We start from the raw sequence: 24,751 nt of genomic DNA on the forward strand, positions 1-24,751 counted from the left end.
CAGTTATAAAGCTAATACTAAAGTGTTATCTGTTTACAGTGTTATTAACTAATAGCAACGTAATGTTATGTGCTTCCATAAGCTATAGCTGTAGGTTTTCCTTAAAAAAAATTGTATTTCCCTACAGCCTAATTAAACATTGGCTCAACCATTGCAACATAGGCCGTAGTACAGTAGGCTGGTTAGTAGGGGTAATAATGAAGGGAAGCTAACCTGTAAATGGAAGCAAAACTGTTTTGCATTGTAACAATTTCACCTTATTCATCCGGAAAGTTTTTATTTTCATTTGATTTATTTTTAAGATGAGTTTTGTCTCCATCTCCCTTGAGTGTCCTCGGTTCTCAGGGAGGGCTTTACTTCCATCCGCCTGTTTTGATTGGAGGAAGATTTCTAAACCTAGTGTAACCATTCGCGCTGTTCTCTTGCACTGTTTGGGTCTGGAAACGTGCGACAGATGCGAAACTGCTTCCATCTGGTATCGCAAGTAAGTGGAAAAGGGGGTGAATCAATTTAGGCGCCCTCGGCAAGACATCCTGCTTGCATTGCTACTAAGATCTGCGAGCTTCATTTCGTTTCACTAGAAAGCTGGAGAGGACGTGCGTTCCTAAGCGGCTGCACCGGATTGTTCGTTGGGGATGCTACGGTTTTATTCCTTTTCACTTGATACTATACTCTCCCTAGGCGTCTAGTTCCACTGTCTTCACAAACGGTCCACGGCATTTCTCTTATCCAGCGGAACTCACTGGAGGAGAGGCGCTTGGACCAGGAGTGATAACGCAAGGACGGGTCGAGTTGGATGTTCATAGCCATAAAGAAGTGGTCATAGTCTGGAGCTGCTGATGGCACAAGCATTGGACTGACAACATTGAGTCTGGTTTCACTCCAAGCAAGGTAAGGGATTTAGCCCATAGTTTTTGTCCTATCCATGTATTTTAGTACAGTTGTGTTGTGCAATTTCTGGAGTCATTTCAACTGGAAATTGTGATAGTCCTGCGATTGGACCGAAATTGCTTTTCCAAATGATAAAACCTACCCCTCAGATGCGACATTTTTGATACATTTAATACGTGAGCTGAGTGGACTGTGTCCATTGTATGTCCGGCACTTTAAAGGCAGTAAATTAGGGTTATAGGCGACTTATTTTGGGGGGTATTTTGATTCTCATCAGGACTGTAAACATAGCCTATATCGAATTATCTCATGTCGTTCACTTTTTCATATATCCTCCGTTTCTAATCGGAAACCTGTCGGTCCAATGACACATTGACTATTCACGGCTAGTTTGACACCGGTAGGCTGTACTACATATTTGCGCCCCACCGATCCATTTTCAGGTTTTTGTGACGAATAGCGTACACGGTAACTTTATCTGGAAGTGTAGGGTATACGGGGATACATTTCCTATCAAGAGCTTGTAGTTAAATAGCTAATTAACCTGAATTGGATGGATAGCCAAGTAGAATGTATATTCTATTCATTGTAATGCGGGACGACATTCCACTTTCTCTCCTGCCTGCATTCATAATACGGTTTTTGTTTTTCGTAATTTATTATATTATATTTTGAAGTCAGTTTAATTTCTTAAATTGTGTATTTTTTTTTTGTATTTATTGCCAGTTGATAGCAGTCGTTTGAATCTTTAGTTTAGCCTACTTCTGAGTCACAGTTTTACAGTGATAACAGGTTGGTGTGTCATTTACAACTGAATACAAACTGAATGGGGCAAAAACAATTTTCCCCTTGTTGCGTCTCTAACCAAGGCGATATAGCCTAGGGCACGTTTTTTGTTGCATTGATCTTATTAGACTAAACTACTCAGCAATTCATGTGAAATGTGAATTTCAGAATTCACAGGCATTCTAAAAATGTTTTCAATATGTTTTATTCATAGGGAGAAGGTAGCCTAAAGAAAACAGCGTTTGTAGCTGGCCCATTGCATCGGCTGTGTGTATTCACAGAACCATCAGTATTCATGTCCACAGCTCAAGATTGCTGCTTTCAAGATGAAAATAATCTCCCCTCCACCCGCTACCCCTCTACTCCCACCGCACTGTTGCTCAGCGAAATGTCTTCCCTGCTTCCCTTCAAGTGCTCTTGTAGGAACCATACTAATTTAACGTTCTCCTTATTGAACATGCTTTTACAGATATTATTCATCTGTGTTACGCCCTAACAAGGCGTTGAAAAGAAAGAATGCGCATCATAGGGTTTTTAATTTAATGAATTGTATTTAATGGTGATATTACCCTTCAAATAAATTCCCAATGCTTCATTTGATGAAACAATAATGAATTAATTAAAATGAAAGTGTAATAATGCTTGATGGTGAAATCTTTTGAGCAGCACAACCAGAAGTGAGTGAGTCACATCAGAGGAGGCTTAGCTCCAATCACAACTCAGAGGCGATGGTGTGTGACATGACTGCTGAAAATAGTTGAGATATACATAGATCAAAGAATCGCATAGATTGCTTCATCGCTTATTCTATAGCCTTATTCTATTCTATTTCAAATTCACTAAAACATTTGAAAATCAGTTTTGAGAAAAAATAAAATAAATAAATACATTTCAGAATCATAGTTAGCCTACCTGTTAACTGTTGAATTCTCTGAATGATCGGTTTAGTTTCTGACTGACCAGACTTAAATAGTTGAATGACAAAACTGAATAGACCTCTATAACTACAGGTCTTGAAACCTCCAGAGGAAGAAAATAAATGTTTTCAAGGAATCAATAGAGGGTGCTGTTGTTCTGTGGACAGCTGGCCGGGTTTGCTTACAGTACCTTGGCACTAGTCTCTGAGGGGCACTCAAAAAGATGGAGCGCCATTGCCGGTGTTGCCCATGGTCCCAGGGGATGGTGAATTCAATCTAACAGAGGCTCTGGCTAATGCTGTGGCACTTTGTCAGGATTAACATCTTTCTAGTCAGTGGCTTCTGTTACCTTCGGTGTCACGTTACCACCTTGGAGTTCTGGGGAGGGGAGAAAAATGAGGCACCGGTTTCCTGCTCTGCTCCATGCTGTGCTATTCCAATTCCACATTACTGTGGGTCGATAGAGGAAGAAACTCCATCATTTTCAACAAATAAAGGCATATGTTATTTTGACTGCCAACTGGAGCTTTTCAATTAGTTATTTTTCTACGAAAAAAAAAAAAAGGAAAGACTCAAAAGTTTGCCCTTTTTAAAATGTAGACTCCATGCACAGCCATTAGCTAAATAGAAATAGTCGGCTCTCAGTTTGCCGAACTTGAGCTGAAAATATATTTTAATATTGTAATATATTTTGGCAGTAAAGCACAAAGTCTTGTTTGGCCATGTATCCTTTAGTATGGATTCTAATCATAAGGTAGTCTACAAATTACTTGACATGACATTATGACCATTTTTAAACACACAGTACCTGGATAATTATTAGTGGATGTCAACCTAGACCTTAGACCTCCTGCATGGCAGCCTAATTAAGACATCAAGTTATCTGAATATGTGGCACTTCTTAACCCTGCTTCCCTGTTACTGTTCAATAGTATGCTAATATGGGACGTCTGTGTCCTTCCATCAGCAGCTAGTAGGGTGACAGATTGGTTTGAATCATTGTCCTCATGTCGTGGGACCTAGATTAGGGTACCCCACCATTTCACAATCTAAGACAGTAGATATTCGGTGTCTACTGCTTGGTTACTACTAGGCTTCTTTTCATTCCCAGTGTGTTTATGTTTTACACATGTCATTCAGGTCATGTGACAGATATTAAGGTCAGGCGACGTGACTTTCAGGCAGTCATGATATGCCCACGCCATCTATCGCACAAGCAATGGGATATGAAAGCAAGGTATTACAGCATAGCTGGTTGAACATTAGCCGTGTCCTTTTTTTTAGATGGATATTTGCGGTGACTTTGAGGACGAATTAAGATAGAAATAGTCAAGTAATAGAATAACCACCAAGTCTCATTTAATGAAACATTCTGGACAAAAATAATCTTGAATAGTGTTTATATCTATTTTCTTTAACTAATTACAGCATTGATAGTGGGTGGACAAATTAGAGATTGAATTAATAGTTACAGAATTATGCAGTACTAATATTGCTTGACTCTGATGAAAGTAGGACCGTGGCTAAGTTTATTCAAAGCTGTCCTTGTTGTTGCACTCCGCATATTGCTGGGTACATCACTTTGGTCACACAGAACACTGCCACTTACCCTCAAGAGCATCGTTGATAATGATTTCATTTTCAAGCGATATTATCATGACTTATTTCTACTTATGTACATACTTGTTGTGTTGCTGAATAAGACAGTCATAACACATGTTGGAATGTCCAAGTAAATTACATGCCTATTCTTCAGTGTGAAAACGACACCTTTATACAAGAGCACTTGGGTTGGTAGACTTGACCCTGAGTGTGTAAAGATACTTACTACAAGACCAGAACACCATGTTCCTTCCATGCCACCTTTAGTGTACAACATTGTAATCTGAAAGGACTCTTCGTAAGGCCATATCAAGTATTTAGTTCCTATCTTCACCCTTAAGTGCAAGGCTATGTGTGAGTCAATGTCTATTTCAAGGGTGTCAACATGGAGGCCATATAGCCACCTTCTCCTTGGGGTGCCTTTTCATGACAGTAACTTGTGTATAAATATGTTTTGCTTTCTAACATTGTATTTTAATGAAACGCTTCTGATTAACATACTGGAGGAGTTCTAATTAAGCAATAAGGCCCGAGGAGGTGTGGTATATGGCCAATATACCACGGCTAAGCGCTGTTCTTCTGCACGAGAGAACGCGGAGTGCCTGGACACAGCCCTTAGCCGTGGTATATTGTATATCACAAACCCCCGAGGAGCTTTATTACTATTATAAACTGGTTACCAAATCAAATCAAATTTTATTGGTCACATACACATGGTTAGCAGATGTTAATGCGGGTGTAGCTAAATGCTTGTGCTTCTAGTTCCGACTACGCAGTAAAATCTAACAAGTAATTTAACAAATTCACAACAACTAACTTATATACACAAGTACACACAGATGTAAAAGGATGAATAAGAATATGTACAAATAAATATATGGATGAGCGATGGCGTGCGGCATAGGCAAGATGCAGTAGATGGTGTAGAATATAGTATTTACATATGAGATGGGTAATGTAGGATTTGTAAACATTATTAAAGTGGCATTATTTAAAATGACAAGTGATACCTCTATGTAAACATTATTAAAGTGGCATTATTTAAAGTGACTAGTGATACCTTTTAAGTCCGTAATTAGATAATTTACAACTCTAACGTAATTAGAGCAGTAAAACTAAACTTTTTGTCATACCAGTCAATCAGAATTCAGGGCTTAAACCACCCAGTTTATAATACTCTCTAGAAATTGTGTATAGAAGGGTAGCTTTGAAAGTGCACGGGAATATGTCATACCTTATTGCTGGTGATCAACTCTGAAGCTGTGCACAAGCTTTGTGTATGATATGAGCAATCGCATCTATGTGAGTGTGGATATGTGGACACATGCTCAAACTGTGTCCATATGCGTGTCAAAAGCACAAGCTTAACATACTGAAGGCCAACATGCCAAATGCTGCATGTAAGCTTAACTGATTATGGGGTTGATTTAGGTAGGGCCTCATTTACCGTACCAGTGTTGCAGTCTGAATTATCCACTCATTAAAACAGGCCTCTCAGGACATTCTAATGCCTTTATTAACCTTCCTGTTTCCTGGAGGGGGCATGTTGGCTGAACTGGATTTGATGTCTGGCAGCAGCATGCATAGTCTTTCTCTGATGTACAATTCACACTTTGATCAAATGGCGCATTATGATATTGCTTTTCTTTAAGCTGGATGCTTGTCATGATGTTCTAACAAATTTCCCCTCATAACTTCTGTGTGTATACATTTTTGGATCACATGCACTTGGGAAAAGGGGGTAAAAGTCACACAAAATTATACAATTCCATATTTTATTGAGAACGGCAAGTTTTGTACCGTACATTTGCTCTGAGTATCTTGGATGGGTAACGTCGCTGCACAGCAGGCAACATCCACACTGAGCTAAAGGGTAGAGCTGCCGCTTTCAAGGAGCGGGACTCTAACCCGGAAGCTAACCCGGAAGCTTATAAGAAATCTCACTATGCCCTTTGACGAACCATCAAACAGGCAAAGCGTCAATACAGGACTAAGATCGAATCGTACTACACCAGCTCGGATGCTCCTCGGATGTGGCAGGGCTTGCAAACTATTACAGACTACAAAGGGTAGTACAGCCGAGAGCTGCCCAGTGGCACGAGCCTACCAGACGAGCAAAATTACTTCTATGCTTGCTTCGAGGCAAGTAACACTGAAACATGCATGAGAGCATCAGCTGTTCCGGACGACTGTGTGTTCACACTCTCCGCAGCCGATGTGAGTAAGACCTATAAACAGGTCAACATTCAAAAGGCTGCAGGGCCAGGTGGATTACCAGGACGTGTACTGTGAGCGTGCGCTGACCAACTGGCAAGTGTCTTCACTGACATTTTCAACTTCTCCCTGTCTGAGTCTGTAATACCAACATGTTTCAAGCAGAACACTAAGGTAACCTGCCTAAATGACTACAGACCTGTAGCACGCACGTCTGTAGCCATGAAGTGCTTTGAAAGGCTGCTCATGGCTCACATTATCCCAGAAACCCTAGATCCACTCCAATTTGCATACCGCCCCAACAGATTCACAGATGATGCAATCTCTATTGCACTCCACACCTGGACAAAAGGAACACCTACGTATGTGAGAATACTATTCATTGACTACAGCTCAGCGTTCCACACCATAGTGCCCTCAACGCTCATCACAAAGCTAAGGACCCAGGGTCTAAACACCTCCCTCTGCAAATGGATGCTGGACTTCCTGACGGGCCGCCCCCAGGTGGTAAGGGTAGGTAACAACACATCCGCCATGCTGCTCCTCAACATGGGGGCCCTTCAGGGGTGCGTGCTCAGTCCCCTCCTGTCCTCCCTGTTCACTCATGACTGCACGGCCAGGCACGACTCCAACACCATCATTAAGTTTGCAGATGACACAACAGTGGTAGGCCTGATCACCGACAATGATGAGACAGCCTATAGGGAGGAGGTCAGAGACCTGAGCGTGTGGTGCAAGTACCACAACCTCTCCCTCAACATGATCAAGACAAAGGAGATTATTGTGGACTCCAGAAAAATTAGGAACGAGCACACCTCCATTCTCATCGACGGGGCTGTAGTAGAGCAGGTTGGTGTCCACATTGGTGTCCACATCACCAACAAACTAACAGGGCCCAAGCACACCAAGACAGTCGTGAAGAGGGCATGAAAAAACCTATTCCCCCTCAGGAGACTGAAAATATTTGGCATGGGTCCTCAGATCCTCAAAATGTTCTACAGCTGCACCATCGAGAGCATCCTGACAGGTTTGATAATTGCCTGGTATGGAAACTGCTTGACCTCCGACGGCAAGGCGCTACAGAGATTAGTGCGTATGGCCCAGTACATCACCGGGGCCAAGCTTCCTGCCATCCATGACCTCTATACCAGGCGTTGTCAGAGGAAAGCCCTAAAAATTGTCAGACTCCAGCCACCCTAGTCATAGACTGTTCTCTCTGCTACCACACGGCAAGTGGTACCAGAGCGCCAAGTCTAGATCCAAGAGGTTTCTAAACAGCTTCTACAGCCATAAGACTCCTGAACATCTAATCAAATGGCTACCCCAGACTATTTGCATTGCCCCCCCCCTTACTAATAACTCTGTCATTATCTATGCATAGTCACTTTAATAACTCGACCTACATGTATATATTACCTCAATTACCTTGTCTAACCGGTGCCCCGGTACCCCCTGTAAATATACCCTCACTATTGTTATTTTACTGCTGCTATTTAATTATTTGTTACTTTTATTTCTTAGGTTTTTTTGGTATTTTTCTTAAAACTGCATTGTTGGTTAAGGGCTTGTAAGTAAGCATTTCACTATAAGTTCCACACCTGTTGTATTCGGCGCATGTGACAAACACAGACTTGTCACGAAGCCACTCTTGCATTGTCTTGGCTGTGTGTTTGGCATTCAGGCCAAGGAGTTCAATCTTGGTTTCATCAGACCAGAGATTCTTTTTTCTCTAAAAGTCCTTTAAGTGCCATTTAGCAAACTCCAAGTGGGCTGTCATGTAGGGTTGCACAATTTGGGGAATATTCAGAGGTGGAAACTTTCTGTGGGAATTAACGGGAATATATGGGAATTAATGGGAATATATGGGAATTAACAGAAATATTTGCAAATTAATATTAATACCATTTAAATGTAGATGTTTTTTGCATTGGATATATTTACCATATCATATGGAGACAGAAACATAAACCTTTTACCTTATCAAAAGTAGACATAATTGCAAATGATTAAATACTTCCAATAGGAATCAAAAAATATATTTTTTAGTTGAACTGTAATGAAATGAGTTGACTCTTCACATGGAATGATTTCACTGAACAACAAAAGAAAGGGAATATTGAATGATCCCCAATGATCGATCGCATCTCCCAAAAACGTTTTCAACATACATCTGTAAAATGATAGTCTAGAAACTAAAGCTTTGGTCTGGTCTTCCTCTCAGGCTTCCATGTCTTCTCCCTGGACCTCCTCAATGTCCACCTCTTGAACATCAGAGTCCGAGGCCTCATCACTGTCACTTTCCAACTTTGTTGAGGATGGCTCGTTGTCAGGCTCAAAAAGCCTCAAATTTGCCATGGATGTCCACCAATCTTTACAACCATTGTATTGGTCAGCCTGTTGCGTGCTTTGGTGTGCTGTGTGTTCCCAAACAAGGACCAGTTGCACTCTGAGGCGGCTGATGTTGGTGGGATTTGGAGGATGATGGAGGCAACAGGGGAAAGAGCCTCAGATCCACAAAGTCCCTTCCACCAGGTGGCTGATGAGATATGTATGCATGACTGCATGACTGCCATATCTCCATCCCAAAGCCCTTGCTTGGAAGTGTACTTCGCCAGACTGCCAAGAACCTTGGCCTCATCCAGGCCAAGGTGGCGAGACACGGTAGTGATGACACCATAGGCCTTGTTGATCTCTGCACCAGACAGGATGCTCTTGCCAGCATACTTTGGGTCCAACATGCACGCTGCGGCGTGTATGGGCTTCAGGCAGAAGTCTTCACACTTTTTGATGTATTTCAGAACTGCAGTTTTCTCTGCTTGGCGCAACAGTGAACTGGGCCGGGCAGTACGGATTTATTCTCTTACATCTTCAAGCAGAGTCTGAACATCAGACAGGATGGCTTTGTCTCCCTCAATCCGTACAATGGCTACTGCTATAGGTTTCAGTAGTTTCAGGCTGCTTACCACTCTCTCCCAAAATACATCATCCAGGAGGATCCTCTTGATGGGGCTGTCCATATTGGCAGACTGTGATATGGCCATTTCTTGGAGAGACTCCTTCCCCTCCAGGAGACTGTCAAACATGATGACAACACCACCCCAACGGGTGTTGCTGGGCAGCTTCAATGTGGTGCTCTTATTCTTCTCACTTTGCTTGGTGAGGTAGATGGCTGCTATAACTTGATGACCATTCACATACCTATACCATTTCCTTGGCTCTCTTCTAGAGTTTATCCATTGTTTTCAGTGCCATGATGTCCTTGAGGAGCAGATTCAATGCATGAGCAGCACAGCCAATGGGTGTGATGTGAGGGTAGGACTCCTCTACTTAGACCAAGCAGCCTTCATGTTCACAGCATTGTCTGTCACCAGTGCAAATACCTTCAGTGGTCCAAGGTCATTGATGATTGCCTTCAGATCATCTGCAATGTCATCTGCGGTGTGTCTGTTGTCCCTTGTGTCTGTGCTCTTGTAGAATATTGGTTGAGGGGTGGAGATGTAGTTAATTATTCCTTGCGCACGAACATTTGACCACCCATCAGAGATGATTGCAATACATTCTGCTTTCTCTATGATTTGCTTGACCTTTACTTGAACTCTGTTGAACTCTGCATCCAGCAAATTAGTAGATAAACCATGTCTGGTTGGAGGGGTGTATGTTGGGTGAAGAACATTCAGAAATCTCTTCCAATACACATTGCCTGTGAGCATCAGAGGTAAACCAGTTGCATACACAGCTCAAGCAAGACATTCATCAGCATTTCTCTGACTACGTTCCTCCATTGAGTCAAAAAAACTTCTGATTCCAGGAGGACTATGACCTGTTGCTATTGATTAGGTGTCTGATTCATCATTTTCACCTCTAATAGAACTAGAGGGACTTTTGTCAGAGGTTGCTTGTTGTGAGCACTGAGGGAACTGTATGCACTTGGTCAGATGATTCTGCATCTTTGTTGCATTCTTCACATATGATTTGGCACAGTATTTGCAAATGTACACAGCTTTTCCTTCTACATTAGCTGCAGTGAAATGTCTCCACAGATCAGATAGTGCCCGTGGCATTTTCCAGTAAAGATGAGAAAAAATGAGTAAAGAATCATCAACAAATACATTTCCATGTACAGATAAATAGTTAAGCAGTTAGATTAAACAACTCATTTGTAAGATAAATGTTTTAAAATGAAACATGAATGGAAACAGGTGAATTAACACTCCTCAGTTAGCAGGCTCAAACAAGCTAAAACCCACATGGTAGCAAAAACTAAGTAGCAGAAATTGTTATCAAGTTAGAAATGATTTAAATGCACTTTGCTGTAGGCTACTATTTACTAGTTAACAAAAAATCATGTATGTCCTATAAAATATATTCACCCCACCCAGTATTGTAATCAAAACTTACCAGAAAGCATGTAGTCCTTGGCTCAGACAGTGTAGTAGTATGTGCTCAATAGCATCTCATTAGTGTGCAAGATCTAGAGAATCAGCTGGAAGAGTGCACTGCACATGTGATGGAAGAATGCACTGTGCATGCAGAGGGTTGCAATCCATTGAATTGGGGATAGTTTAACCAAAATATGCCACAAGACCAGAATTGCCTTATGTGTATCCCACAAAAAAGGTTCACTGTTATAAGCTAACTTTTTTGATGAATGTAAGTAAAATTCCCCAAATTCCCGGGCTTAACTTTGCAACTCCACTGTCATGTGCCTTTTACTGAGGAGTGGCTTCCGTCTGGCCACTCTACCGTATAGGCCTGATTGGTGTAGTGCTGCAGAGATGGTTGTATTTCTGGAAGGTTCTCCCATCTCTGGAAGGTTCTCCCATCTCTGGAACTCTGGAGCTCTATCAGAGTGACCATGCCCCAATTACTCAGTTTGGGAGGGTGGCCAGCTCTTGGAAGAGTCTTGGTGGTTCCAAACTTCTTACATTTAAGAATGATGGAGTCCACTGTGTTCTTGGGGTCCTTCAATACTGCAGAAATGTTTTGGTACCCTTCCCCAGATCTGGGTCTCGACACAATCTTGTCTCGGAGCTCTATGGACAATTCCTTCGACCTCATGGCTTGGTTTTTGCTCTTACATGCACTGTCAACTGTGGGACCTTATATAGACATGTGTGTGCCTTTCCAAATCATGTCCAATCAATTGAATTTACAAATAGTTGACTCCAATCAAGTTGTAGAAACATCTCAAGGATGATCAATGGAAACAGGATGCACCTGATCTCAATTTCGAGTCTCATAGCAAAGGGGCTGAATACTTCTGTATAATTTTTTTCATGTGCAAAAAAATCTAAAAGCCTTTTTCATTATGGGGTATTGTGTGCAGATTGATGAGGAATTTTTTATTTAATCAATTTTAGAATAGGCTGTAACTTAACAAAAATCTGGATAAAGGGAAAGAGTCTGAATACTTTGAGAATGTACTGAAGTCTGAAGTCACTACCATCATTTTTTGTCTTCCAAGAAAAAGACAATAGACATTGACAATATTATCTGATATATTATGCTTGCATCCCACCACTTTTCCATGAATAAAAAATCTAAGGTATGAATGTATGCAATAGGTCCTGTATTTTCAGTTCAAACTTGATTCCTAAATCAATTTTCTCATGGCATAATCGAAAGAAACTGCTTTGATAAGAGCCATGGACAAGCTGACCTTTAAAAATAGAACACAGTCCATAAGGGATTTAGCTTCAATATACTGTATGGTAATATGGCTGAGTTCTCTCCCAGGCCTTAGGATACCTTCTTAGCCCTACTTTCCTGAGAGCAGAGGGGACTAGCATAGCTTTTCCATTTCAAAGATTATAAAAGTGTATATGCTGTTTGTTGGGTATAGTCTGTTTGTTTTTCACTGACAACTGACAGTCACTGCATGGTGCTTTTCTGCACTGTTGCTCCAATTAATTAGCAGACGTGTCATGCATAATTGTGATAGGACTTTGCACTTGACATCTAATGCCATTGTACTGTAGGTTAAATAAGCAAGGGCACTAAGGGGAGCGAGGGAAGGACCAAATAAATGAGCTCGCTGAACAATGGTGCTTTTGACATTTTTAATAAGATACTATTACACAGAGGATTCCATTCATTCAGCACAGCTATGCAGTATGTCATTACGGTGTTGGTTTACTCTGGAATTGCTGACAGCTAAAAATATACAGAAAACACTGTTGCATTGACCTAAGACCGAAGTATAAATGCAGACCCCTGGTTGAAAACAATAATCTTAAGGATCTCGGAGGTGCACCTTGTAGTCAACCTCAACACTTACTTTCCTTTTTAGCCTTGTAAGGGGTGGAGGAGGAATGGATTAGCAATGACAGGCTCCGTTACACCCACTCTACATCTGCAATAACCCTAATTGTTGGTTGCCCCCCACACCATCCCAGTCAACTACAGAAAGCACCTAAACAAAAAGTGCACAAAGGAGGAAAGTGTTTCTGTTTAGAGGAACCACTAAGATGGAACACACAGTCGCTAACTGTGCAGCCCATCCTCCCCGGTGCTCTAATGCTAAGATAACATATTTTTGATTTATAAATCACCCGTAGTCTGCAATCAGAGTGCTAAGTGCACCGGGTTCATTCATTATTTGCTGGCATATGGTGACACATTTGCATAATAAGCTAATGCTTACTCTAGCTTTCTTCCTTTTATCCGTTGCTGTGCCTATTGGCGGTGTGAGATTCAGGGCAATTAAACTTTACAGAGATGTGCACTCATCGTTATATGGTCTAATTATAAGTCTTGGAGGATTATGAAAGAATGAATGAAACCGAACTGAGAATCACAACCTGCTTGTTGTTCAAATTTATGTTGATATGTAGCTATTTGAAAGTTGTATCTGTAGATGTGAAAAGAGACCATGTGAATCACGGATGCATATTCCATCTTTGAATGTGTATCAGTTGCTTCAGCAGCCTGTGAAATTAGCTGAATTTAGCAAAGTAACAGAGAATGGCAGGTGGAAATAACAGTGTTTCACAGTGTCTGGTTCTTTTGCATTCATTTGTATGTAATTTTGAATGAGATGCTGGCTTATATTTGGAAAAGTCCTCCCATACTGTCTGAAGACACTTTGAAAAGGGTCTTATTTTCACCAACTTTTTGGGCTACTCCATGGGAGGTACTGTAGCTAGGATTGATAATGTGTTTTTCTGGGGAAAGCAGGGTTTTGATAGTAACATTGGAAATGCAATACAACGTATGAAATTGGATTGGAAGCTTGATAGATCGAGACTGTAAGAGGCAACACATATTTCAATAGGCCTTTTCATTTTCACTGTCCTTATTTTCTTCATTGTGTCTGTTTATTAGGTACACCCATTGTACCGGGTCGGACCACCCTTTGCCTCCAGAACTGGCATTCCACAAGGTGTCAGAAACGTTCCGCAGGGATGTTGGTCCATGCTGACGTGATGGCATCACGCAGTTGCTGCAGATTTGATGGCGGTACATTCATGCTGCAAACAGCCCGTTCCATCTCATCCCAAAGATGCTCTATTGGATTGAGGTCTGGGTCCTGCGCAGCCCACTCAAGTAAACTGAACTCACTGTCATGTTCCAGGCAATGTTTTTCCACTCCTCAATTGCCCAGTGTTGGTGATTGAGTGCCCACTGGAGCCTCTTCTTCTTGTTTTAAAGCTGATAGGAGTGGAACGTGGTGTGGTCGTCAGCTGCAATAGTCCATCCGTGACAAGGACCGACGAGTTGTGCGTTTCGAGATGCCCTTCTGCATACCACTGTTGTACTGTGCTGTTATTTGTCTGTTTGTTGCCCGCTTGCACGATTCTTGCCATTCCTCTACGACCTCTCTCATCAATGAGCTGTTTTCGCCCACTGGACTGCCGCTGACTGGATGTTTTTAGTTTGTCGCACCATTATTTGTAAAACCTAGACACTGTCTTGCATGAAAAACCCAGGAGGGCGGTTGTTTCTGAGATACTGGATCCAGCACGCCTGGCACCGACAATCATACCACTCTCAAAGTCACTTAGGTCACTCGTTTTGCCCATTCCAATTTTCAATCGAAGAGTAACTGAATGCCTCGATGCCTGTCTGCCTGCTTTATACTGTATAGCAAGCCACGGCCACGTGACTCACTGTCAGTAGGAGAGATCAATTTTCGTGAATGGGGTGGTGTACCTAATACATTTTCCGGTGAGTGTATATTGTGGAGGTGCTGCTTATAATAAAGTGAAGGCCAAAAGCTGTGTCCGGCTTCTTCTCCCCTCAGAGTAGGGACTGTAAATGTCACACTATCTGAAATAAAGGATTGTGAAACTTCTCCCTATTTATCTCAGGCTGCCTGGCCTTTCTTAGTGTTGTCCACCTGCTACCTCACTACCTCTACCTCTCTGCAAACTTCAGTCAGAATTCTAGAGATTTCTTTATAACTGTTAGTTTAAAACTTTTCTTCTGAGAATAATGTAAAGTCTTGAGATTATATTGTAGGTAATTGAAAGCAGTTTGGCAATTTTTCCATGGTCTTTGTTTCTTGGGATGAGTTTTGCAGCAGGGCATTGTGGGTGGCCCAGGGGTAGGTGTCCATTAAAGGGATACTTTGGGATTTTGGCCGTCTACTTCCCCAGAGTCAAATAAACTCCAGGATACCATTTTTATTTCTCTGCATCCAGTATGAAGGAAGTTAGAGGTACTGTAGTTTAGCATTAGCACACTGACTGGAAGTCTAAGGTATCTACTAGCATGCTTGGAGTTACCATAGACTTCCAGTCATTGCACTAGTTAGCAACTTCCTTCAAACTGCATAAAAATGGTTCATCTTACTCTAGGGAAGTACAGAACCAGTCAAAAGTTTGGACACACCTACCCATTCAAGGGTTTTTCTTAATTTGTTACTCTTTTCTACATTGTAGAATAATAGTGAAGACATCAAAGCTATGAAATAACAAATATGGAATCATGTAGTAACCAAAAAGTGTTAAACAAATCAAAATATATTTTATATTCTTCAAAGTAGCCACCATTTGTCCTGATGACAGCTTTGGACACTCTTGGCATTCTATCATCCAGCTTCACCTGGAATGCTTTTCCAACAGTCTTGAAGGAGTTCCCACACACGCTGAGCACTTGTTGGCTGCTTTTCCTTCACTCTTCATCTCAGGCCTCCCCCTCCTCTCAGAGCTCAGCAGCAGTCCTATCAGCCTCTTCTGTCTGAGCTGAGGCTCCTTCACTTGGTATTATCCCTCATCAGTCTGTTAGCACCCCGCCAGTCAGCCAGGCTCTCCTCTCAGCACCTTTCACAAAAAAAATATAAAAAAAATACTGGATTTAATGTGTCTGTGTGATGTAGGCCTGTCTTCCTTGGGGAATCCAAGATCACTTTGACCAGGCGTCATCTTATCAGTCACAGCTGGAGGACAGTAAGACAAAACAGAGCCCTAAGGCCTCCATGCTATAACTGGGATATATGCGGTCTTAAAAGCTTTGGAAATGTATACTAATACTTTCAATCCTGCATTCAGACAATTCCATGGAGCGTGAATAATCAGGATCTGCTCCCAGTTGTCTCAGTCCTTTGGTCACCCTCTGCCTCAGAAGGGGTCACAATGTCAGCAGAAGGTTACACAAAGGGATCAGCTCTACAAGTTGAAATAAAAGGCTCTATCCAGAGGCCAATTAGGAATTGTCTGGAGAATGTAATATAGTGTTACTGATATAAAACAACTATGAAGTAAACCTTGGACTAGCTGCATATGTTCCAAGAGTGAGCATGTATTTCAGAGGAAAGGGAGTTGGTGAGTCAAAGGTTTTTGAATTCATCGGAAAGTTACCACACATGTAAGGGGAAGTGGAGTCAGCACATACTGTAGCAGCTGTTAGGGCATTATACGCCTTAACATACTGGGGTGAAACAAGGAGACCAGATGCACTCATTGTCTGTTGACTCATTGAAAACCTTTATGTGGTCTTTAGGCATTCACAGCTTTGTTCCAGCGATCTTCTGAGCTTCAGAATTATCCATGGAACGAAATCTGTCTCGTATGAATTATGAAACAAAAATCCCCCCCCCCGCGGATGATCATCAGTAGTTTGTTTACTTCTTGTGGAAGAAGGATGCAGGCTATGTACTGTGGTATAATGTGGTCTTCGCTTCCATCCTGGATGCATTAAAATTGTATAGGTATACAAATGATTTTCTCCCGTTTCTCATTTTTTATTTTATTTGTCATTATAATAGGAAATGGAGTATCATTGATTACATTTGTTTATTTAATTTTGCACATCTGAAGTTCTAATTTCCTCCAGGGGAAATTGTATGGGAATCAATAGGGAAGGGGGAAGAGGCTGTATGCATGTGAATCCCATTGCAATGGAACATCTGGTGGCCCACTCAAATGCTTTCTCTGCTTTTGACGTGCAGATTCTAACCACACAAACCAGTCAAACACAAAGGCTAGAGGAAAAAACCTTGCCACCACATGTTTTCATACTGATGCTGTGGCACTTTTTGATCAGCGTATTTTTCTGCACTCAGTCATGTGGTCTTGAAGATGGTTTTATTTCTTTTTTTTAACCATTAAGACCAGCGAATCTGTGAATAATTGATTTAGTTCTGCTTCTAGTAGCTTTGCTAATGGGGAATTATTTGGTCACAAAGGCATACATTTGTAAATGAGGCTGATAAACCTTTGGTGCGGAAAAGGAGTGTTTTGTCTGACACAGGAATTCTCTTGTCCACTGTTTTGGTTGTCAAGTGTTAAGGGAAGGCAGGATGTGTACCAGGGCCACAATGGCCCTTTCATACAGGCATCTCAGATGCTGGGATATTCAGTCCTGCTTCTTTTCACAGTGCCCTAATCTCTTTATCAGCTCGCAACAATGAAGGTTTGAGGCCCTCCTTCTCTTCTCCTGAGCCAGACCCCTTGATTCAGGACGCTGGAAAGGGGACTGGTCAATACTGACTACACTCTTCCCCTGGACAGCAGCACACTCAGCACTGTCTGAAAGAGTTTGAAGTATGTTGTCACTTTCAATTTGACTCCATGGGTAATATGGCAGACAATGCTAAAACTGAAAGAGGGAAAAAAGAGAGAAAAGAAAGAAAGAAAAAGTTTTCCTCTTGCATCTATTATGTATTGTTCACTTGGGTTGTTTCAAACTGTCAGGGTAGCTTTGCATCAGTGAACCCATTCACCACTCTGGAATTGGCACCTATTAGACCCCACCAGCTCCTCCACTGTGTCTGCAGGGAAGCCATTTTGATTTCTGTCCCAGGGCTGTTTGTCAGCCTCCAATGAGATGGCTTTTCCGTGACTGGAGGCCCCTCTGGGTTATTTCTCATTCTGTGTGTTTGGAAAGTGCATTAAAGTATTTTAGACCCCACTGATTGGTATGAGGCCAAGTTTCAGCTAATTTCCTACCTCTTTTAACTCCCTCATATCTACGGATATCTTTATAACTGTTACTTTAAAACTTTTCTTCTGAGAATAATTTAAAGTCTTGAGATTAAATTGTAGGTAATTGAAAGCAGTTTGGCAATCTTTCCATGGCCTTTGTTTCTTGGGATGAGTTTTACAGCAGGGCAGAAATGAGTACTACATGGGTTAAGTGGCTGCCATTGTGGGTGGCCCAGGTGTAGGTGTCCATTAAAGGGATACTTTGGGATTTTGGCCGTCTACTTCCCCAGAGTCAGATGAACTCATGGATATCTCTGCATCCAGTATGAAGGAAGTTAGAGGTAGTTTTGCAAGACAATGCTAACTAGCATTAGCTCAATGCCTGGAAGTCTATGGTATCTACCAGCATGCTTGGAGTTACCATAGACTTCCAGTCATTGCGCTAACACTAGTTAGCAACTTCCTTCAAACTGCACACAGAAACATAAAACATGGTATCCACGAATTCGTCTTACTTATTCAAGGGTTTTTCTTTATTTTTACTATTTTCTACAATGTAGATTAATAATGAAGACATCAAAACTATGAAATAACACACATGGAATCATGTAGTAAGCAAAAAAGTGTTAAATAAATCAAAATATATATTTGATTTTAGATTGTTGAAAGTAGCCACCCTTTGTCTTGATGACAGCTTTGCACATGCATTTCCAACAGTCTTGAAGGAGTTCCCACATATGCTGAGCACTTGTTAGCTGATTTTCCTTCACTCTGCGGTCCAACTTATCCCAAACCATCTCAATTTGGTTGAAGTCGGGTGACTGTGGAGGCCAGGTCATCTGATGTAACACTCCATCACTCTCCTTCTTGGTCAAATAGCCCTTACACAGCCTGGAGGTGTATTGGGTCATTTTCCTGTTGAAAAACAAATGACGGTCCCACCAAGCACAAACATGGGATGGCGTATCGCTGCAGAATTCTGTGGTAGCCATGCTGCTTAATTGTGCCTTGAATTCTAAATAAATCAAAGATTGTGTCACTGCCAAAGCACCCCACACCATCACACATCCTCCTGCATGCTTTACGGTGGGAACCACACATGCGGAGATCATCCGTTCACCTACTCTGCGTTTCACAAAGACACGGCGGTTGGTATCAAAAATCTCACATTTGGACTCATCAGACCAAAGGACAGATTTCAACCGGTCTAATGTCCCATTGCTCGTGTTTCTTGGCCCAAGCAAGTCTCTTCTTCTTATTGGTGTCCTTTAGTAGTGGTTTCTTTGCAGCAATTAAACCACGAAGGCCTGATTCACGCAGTCTCTTTTGAACAGTTGCTTGAACTCTGTTTTGAAAAGTTACTTGAACTCTGTAACAGACATTTGGGCTGCAATTTCAGAGTCTGTTAACTGTAATGAACTTATCGTCTGCAGCAGAGTTAATTCTGGTTCTGATAGCCAGATTCATCATAGCGCTTGATGGTTTTTGCGACTGCACTTTCAAAGTTCTTGAAATGTTCTGTGACTGACCTTCATGTCTTAAAGTAATGATGGACTGTCATTTCTCTTTGCTTATTTGAGCTGTTCTTGCCATAATATAGACTTGGTCTTTTACCAAATAGGGCTATCTTCTGTATACCACCCCTACCTTGTCACAACACAACTGATTGGCTCAAATTCATTAAGAAGGAAAGAAATTCCACAAATTAACTTTTAACAAGGCACACCTGTTAGTGTGCCAAGCTGTCATCAAGGCAAAAGGTGGCTACTGTGAAGAATCTCAAATATAAAATATATATTGATTTGTTTAACACTTTTTTGGTTACTACATGATTCCATATGTGTTATCCCATATTTGATATCTTCACTGTTATTCTACAATGTAGAAAATAGAAGAAATAAAGAATAACTCTGGAATGAGTAGGTGTGTCCATACTTTTGACTGGTACTGTAGTTAAAGGGCTTCATTGCCAAAATCCTGAAATATCCCTTCAAGGAAATATATTTTTTCCCATTCTAATTGAGGCAGTTGAGTATGAGCAGCACAACCAGTGGAGGACCAGGTATGTCATGACCTGCTCAATGGAAACGACTGTGGGCTGAACGATGCTTGTCACTCCCGCAAGGACATGGGGGCTGTAATCTCCAGCAGGGCTGTCATTAACATGACACTCAGATGGGTGTAGAAATGAGGGCCTGATCGTAATGGAGGACAGGAGTGGGAGATGGGAAGGCATGTCTCTTCTACCAGAACACCAGGCCCCATACCATATTAAAACCTGTCACCCCTGACACTCCCACCAATACACACAAGGGAGCCAACAAGCCCCATTTTCTATTTTCTATAGTGTAAAACGGTAGTATTTTCATGTGCTGCCCAAAATGCTCATTCCCGTTAGTACTTAGCCCTCCTTTCCCAACAATCAAACCATTCACCTTTTATTTACTTTACACTAGGAGGAAACCTACTTTTCTTTTGAAGACCAGATGTATTATTGCAGGCCTGACAGCTGCTTCCATTTGAACTACTCTCCATAGTTACAGCAGAGCTCTGGTTTATTCAATGGCTTCCTAAGTGATGACTATGCAATACACCGTAGACTTCATCTTAGGCAATGTGTAACCTTTATTTAACCAAGCAAGCCAGTTAAGAACAAATTCTTATTTACAATGAGAGCCTATCCCGGCCTATGGGACTCCCAATCACGGCCAGATGTGATACAGCCTGAATTCGAACTAGGGACTGTAGTGACGCCTCGTGCACTGAGATGCAGTGCCTTAGACCGCTGCGCCACTCAGGAGCCCAAAGAGTGGCTCCTTTGAAGAATCTAAGAATCTAATTTGTTTAATACTTTTTTGATAACTACATGATTCCATATGTGTAATTTCGTAGTTTTGATGTCTTATTCTACAACGTAGAAAATAGTAAAGATAAGGAAAAACCCTTGAATGAGTAGGTGTGTCCAAACTTTTGACTGGTACTTATGTTACAGTGCTTTGATTTCATGGATGAATATTGTATGTTGAAGTGGAACCTAATGATCTGTTTCTGTCTTCTGTCCTTTTTAAATAGGATAGATTGGCTATATGGGCCATGGTATAGGTCGAATGTGATACTCTGCCTATAACCAGCCTGAGTAGGCCTATAACTCCATTCCTATTCTATTCAGAGTTTAGAGAATTTTATCGAATTTGAAATGAGTTGCGGCTGTGGCGTACTGCATGCTTTTTACTAAAACAGTACGTGCTAAAAAGTATGCGACAATGAGTACATAGAATACAATTTAAGTATGTAGCACACTAGTCTGGATATTCAGACACAGCCAGTGTCTTCTGTTCTTTCGAGAGAGGTGCAGCAGCCTTGGTCTCAGCACATCCACTTGAATAAAGCATTAAAAAAACTATTTGCCAATGCGGCTTTGAAAGAGGGGGCGCTTGCATGCCTCACAGTTAGATTTGTGTTTGGCGGAAACGCTGACGTTTCTTGTACCCTTGTCCTTGGTGCCTTTATCTGCTCCCATCTCCTGCTCAGGGTTTGGCAGGTTGCCATAGAAATAGCTAAAGGGCAGAGTCAGACACAATTCGATAAAAAATGTAAAGGCTCACCTGTTAGGCCCATAAATATGCCAGGTGTATAGTAGCTCATACTGATGGTTATATATTTTTAAATCCATGAAAAATGTGGGTGTAAATGATCAGGGGTTATGCTGAGGTGAGCATACAGATTGACTTCCTCTTCCCATTCACAAGCCACTAAACAGTACAGCACTTGGACTACCACTGGCACTTAATATGAGCAATTACATGCCTGACTAGAATTTGAGATCTTAGTTTTGGGGATTTAGTTGAGTCTCCTGGGTGTTTGTATGGGTTGATAAGTGGACCTCTGATACTGTGTGTGGCTACATTAGGGACTGAAGCTGGAGCTGCACTTGGCAGTAAAGACAGGCAGATGTGGCCATTTATCACCAGCCTTCGCTCTGCAAGCAAAGCAGCACCTGGGGGCCTGTGCAGGAGGGTGAAAGACTGAGGTAAAGGAAGAAAGAGAGATGGGAGGAAGAGGGAGAGACAGAGACAGAGAGATCGAGGGTCAGACAGGAATGTGCATGTCTGCCGAAGCCATTAGAAAGTGAAGCTGCTCAGCCTTGACTGAGATTTCTGAATGGATTTGCACAGATATGACATTGATACTAAACTGACCTCATTTTTTCTACTGCACCTTTCAATTCTGTCTGGCAGGATATTCACAGGTGTTTTTCAAAAGAGCCATTGTAAAAATGCATATACTTCATCTTACTCTAACTTAGCTGATAGACAAGCATACATGCATCCAGTGAGACTTGCTGAGGTTCAGTTGGTATCTGGGTTTTGCGAGCCCCTGCTTTGATAATGTGTCAAATAAAGTTGACCAGTGCCGCTCAACGCCCATTTTCCCCGAGCGTCAGTGTTCAGAATGTAGCAACCTTAGCCGGTCAGCCCCCCTGACGCACCTTATTCTGAAATGGCTTTTAAATGACAAAGTGGAGCTGCAAGAGTAAGGAACTTGACAAAACCTATGACATAAACCATTTATAGTGTAGCTCCATCATAGCGCCCAATGTCAAATCAGCCTGAATAGTTAATTTAGAATAAATGTTTTGAATAATAATCACACATGGTTTAAGGGAAACAATAACAGATTATGACTGGCCAGTGGCAGTTCTCGAAGTCTAGGGATTGACTTGAAAAAACAAAGATTGAGGGGAAAAAAATACTGGATGGAAAGTTTAGTCACTGTGGGAGTATGGTTGAGACTGGGACTTTCCAGTATTGCTATGCAGACAGGGCACCACATTGTGTGTGTGTGCGTGCGTGTGTGTGTGTGTGTGTGTGCGCGTGCGTGCGTGCGTGTGTGTGTGTGAGAGAGAGTCAGAGACTGTGTGTATCTTAGGTCTAAGATAACTGCAAAATTGATTGTCTTGACCCTTATTTTAAGGTCAGACTTTACATTGATTCCAAGTGGTTAGGAAGTGGAATTGCATTGAAACAAATGGAGTGTTTTTTTCTCTAATTAATTATTGTTAGATTAAACATGGTGAGAGCGCCTCTGTGCTGTCTGGGTGCAAACATTTGTGCATACATCTCTTATAAACATTTATAATCTGTTTCTGTGCCCATAGAGGTCCTATAATTCCATTCACATTTGTGACTCATCACCAGAATATATACACCTGCTCTGAAAGGCCCCAGAGTCTGCAACACCACTAAGCAAGGGGAACCACCAAGCAAGCAGCACCATGAAGACCAAGGAGCTCTCCAAACAGGTTAGGGACAAAGTTGTGGAGAAGTACAGATCAGGGTTGGGTTATAAAAAAATATCAGAAACATTGAACATCCCACGGATCACTATTAAATCCATTATTAAAGAATGGAAAGAATATGGCACCACAACAAACCTGCCAAGAGAGGGCCACCTACCAAAACTCACGGACCAGGCAAGGTGGGCATTAATCAGAGAGGTAACAAAGAGACCAAAGATAACCCCGAAGGAGCTGCAAAGCTTCACAGCAGAGATTGGAATGTCTGTCCATAGGACCAAGCCATACACTCCACAGAGCTGTGCTTTACATAAGAGTGGCCAGAAAAAAGCCATTGCTTAAAGAAAAAATAAGCAAACACGTTTGGTGTTTGCCAAAAGGCATGTGGGGGACTCCCCAACCATGTGGAAGAAGGTACTCTGGTCAGATGAGACTAAAATTGAGCTTTTTGGACATCAAGGAAAACGCTATGTCTGGCACAAAACCAACACCTCTCATCACCCGAGAACACCATCCCCACAGGGAAGCATGGTGGTGGCAGCATCATGCTGTGTGGATGTTTTTCATCAGCAGGGACTGGGAAACTGGTCAGAATTGAAGGAATGGTCGATGGCGCTAAATACAGGGAAATTCTTGAGGGAATCCTGTTTCAGTCTTCCAGAGATTTTGGACTGGGACGGAGGTTCAACTTCCAGCAGTACAATGACTCTAAGCATACTGCTAAAGCAACACTCGAGTGGTTTAAGGGGAAACATTTAAATGTCTTGGAATAGCCTAGTCAAAGCCCAGACCTCAGTCCAATTGAGAATCTGTGGTATGACTTAAAGATTGCTGTAGACCAGCGGAACCCATCCAACTTGAAGGAGCTGGAGCAGTTTTGCCTTGAAGAATGGGCAAAAATCCCAGTGGCTAGATGTGCCAAGCTTATAGAGACATACCCCAGGAGACTTGCAGCTGTAATTGCTGCAAAAGGTGTCTTTACAAAGTATAGACTTTTGAAGGGTGTGTGGGGGGAGGGGGGGGTGAATAGTCATGCACGCTCAAGTTTTCAGTTTTTTTTGTCTTATTTCTTGTGTGTTTCACCCCCCAAAATATGTTGCATCTTCGAAGTAGTAGGCATGTTGTGTAAATCAAATGATGAACTCTACCCCAACACGGTTAGAATCCACCACTCCGCCTGATCCTTGCCGTAACTTCTGGACCGGTGCATCGGTTCATCGCTGCTACCGAGTGGCTATAGTGGCTAGTGCACCAGCCCGAAGCTAGCACCAGTTAGCTGCGAGCCAGGCGCATCTCCCGGCTAGAAAACTAAATTACTACAACTACAACAGTTTCCTCTTTCGCCATCTGGTGTGGACCCTTTGTCGACACGGCGCCCTGCCGTACCACCACGACTGGTCTGCCGACTTTACTCCATCCGCTGTGCCCTCAACCGGCCTTCGCCGGACGTCGGAGCAGACGCTTCTACTTACCCCGGCCTGCTAACTTTAAACACTGTGTCTCCCGCGTGCTAGCGTAGTAACGACTACCCCGCGGCTTCCCTGTTCCATCTATTGCTATTCACTGGACCCTATGATAACTTGGCTACATAGCTGATGCCTACTGGATTGTTCATTAATCACGGTACTCCATTCTGTTTATTTTTCGTTTATCTGTCGGCCCCAACTCAGGTCGTGTGT

General features: G+C 42.1%; 1 protein-coding gene across 1 annotated transcript in view; it reads left to right on the forward strand.

Annotated features, from left to right (window-relative positions):
* The first annotated feature begins 418 nt into the window (after positions 1-418).
* The window catches only part of LOC106561988 (cadherin-11), a 75,894-nt gene continuing 51,561 nt past the window's right edge, over positions 419-24,751 (forward strand). Inside the window, exon 1 of the mRNA XM_014126497.2 lies at positions 419-891. The gene's annotated coding sequence lies outside the window, so the exon portion shown is untranslated. The remainder of the gene's footprint in view (positions 892-24,751) is intronic.

The sequence above is a fragment of the Salmo salar genome, chromosome ssa11 (genome assembly GCF_905237065.1).
Source record: "Salmo salar chromosome ssa11, Ssal_v3.1, whole genome shotgun sequence".
Classification (NCBI taxonomy): Eukaryota; Metazoa; Chordata; class Actinopteri; order Salmoniformes; family Salmonidae; genus Salmo; species Salmo salar.